The following is a 2,203-nucleotide window of genomic DNA, read 5'->3' on the forward strand; positions in this document are numbered from 1 at the left end:
GCAGGGAGCTGAGGGACGAGAGCGGTGCGCGTGCTCCCGAGAGAGCCGCGGGGTCGACGCCGGGCATCCGGGAGGCGCAGGGCCCGGACCTCGGGCGGGGAGCGAGCTGCCCCCGGGGTAGGAACGTGTGAGTGTGGCTGGGAGCCGGCCTCCGCCCTCCTCCCCTCCTCTCCAGCCTCCCGCCACTAGACACCCCCGCCCCGGGCCCGCGTCTGTTCCGTTCCACGGTGGATTCTCCGCAAAGCCTGCACGCTCGGCCGTAAGGCTCGTTGGACCAGCACGCTCGCCCCTCAACCCGACTGACTCTCCGGGGCGTCAACCCTGCGGGGAAAGAACCCGGATCGCCCCGCCGCCGCGCGCCGGACGCACTGCCCTGCGGGCTCTGCTATCCGTGTGGCTCCCCAGGACCCCAGGCCGACTTGAAGCTGTTCCCATCCTCACTTCACAGCGGTGTAACCGAGACCGGTGCCCTGCCGCCGTCGCCCTGTCCCAAGACGCCGCCCGCGCCTGGAGCGCGGGACCGTTCCAAGTGACGGAGCCTAGCGCAGAGAGCCCCGAGAACCGGACGCGGACCCGGGAGACGGGGAGGGCAGCTGGTCGGACGCGCCTGGGTCGGCAGGAGGTAACACGATGGGGACGTCTGCGGTCACCGCCCGGCCCGCCCCTGTCTTAGCTCCGGCCCTGTGACTCTCTCCCGGCCCGGGTTCGCCCTCTCGGCCGTCGGGGTGGCATGATCTCTCCCGCCCTCGTGCTCGGGTGGCGCGCGGTCTGGAGGGTCCCTAAGGAAGTCCTGGTCCGGACGGGAGGCCCTCTGTGGAAATGCGCGGCGGGAGTCAGCCCCGGAGCAGCGAACCCTCGGGCCCAAACAGCGAGTTAGGTGACGGTCATCTCCTCGCGGCCGGCCAGGTCCTAATAAAAGCTAACGTGGGGCCCGTTTCCGCTCCGCCCCTCCCTGCCCGCGCGCGAGGCGCCCCCCTCGGCCCCCAAGCTGGTCGTGAGTCTCTCCTACGGCCCGCCCTGCACCGACGGGGTTTGTCCCAGGTGAGCTTCGTCCCCCGCCCCGCCGCCCCAGCTCTGAGCCGCTGGAAAGATCCCCCACCTGGACTGCTTTTTCCACTTCTCTGATCCGGGCACTTAGACCGCTGCCCAGCATCTAAATATCGGTTGAGGGGACGAGTGAACCGATGAGAGAGAGGATTAAATCAGGTCATGTGTCAACCCGGCTTACCCAGCCCCTGGCACAGCGTTCTCGAGCGATGGCCCTTCCGGCCCCTCCCGCCCAAGACCTCTCTGCTTACTGGGGGAGGGAGGGGGGCTTCAGTAGTCCCATTACGGGTTCCCAGGTAGTCTGACCCTCAGACGCTTCCACTGCTTGCAAAGGAGTGCTTCCCGCTGAAGAGGACTTCCTTACTTCACCTTCTAGCACCTGCATTGGCCTCTTGTGAGTTCAGGGACTCCAGGGGCACTGGCGTCAGAAACCCCTCCCGGCCATGCCCCAAGGACCCAGAAATCCCCAGACACCGACAGCGGTGCCCGGGTAGCTAGGGCTGGCGCCACCCTTGCCCAAGAACCATGCGCCCCCACCAAGGTGTCGCACCCCGGTGGTGCCCGATACCCCTGCCCGAGCCGTGGATCTGGGATGGGGACTCGAGGAACTGCACCCTGAGGGTTCCCCGGCAGCATCTGTTTCTGCAGCCTGAGGAACTGAGGAAAATAAAATCCTAAAAAAAAATAAATAAATAAATAAATAAATTGGGGGGACACCAGGGTGGCTCAGCCGTTGAGCGCCTGCCTTCCGCCCAGGGCGTGATCCTGGAGTCCCAGGATCGAGTCTCCCGCGGGCTCCCTGCGTGGAGTCTGCTTCTCCCTCCTCCCCTGTCTCTGCCTCTCTCTGTCTCATGAATAAATAAATAAAATCTTAAAAAAAAAATTTGTAGATGAGTCCCGCCGGTGATCGACCGGCAAATATTTATTCCCAGTTTTTTTTCTTTTTCTTTATCTTTATCTTTTTTTTCTTTCTTCTGTTATTTTTTTAAAGACTTTATTCATCTATTCATGAGAGACACACACAGAGAGAGGCAGAGACACAGGCAGAGGGAGAAGCAGGTTCCATGCAGGAAGCCCGACGTGGGACTGGATCCCAGGTCTCCAGGATCACACCCTGGGCTGAAGGCGGCGCTAAACCTCTGAGCCACCGGGGCTG

Source organism: Canis lupus, chromosome 9 (assembly GCF_011100685.1).
Source record: "Canis lupus familiaris isolate Mischka breed German Shepherd chromosome 9, alternate assembly UU_Cfam_GSD_1.0, whole genome shotgun sequence".
Classification (NCBI taxonomy): Eukaryota; Metazoa; Chordata; class Mammalia; order Carnivora; family Canidae; genus Canis; species Canis lupus.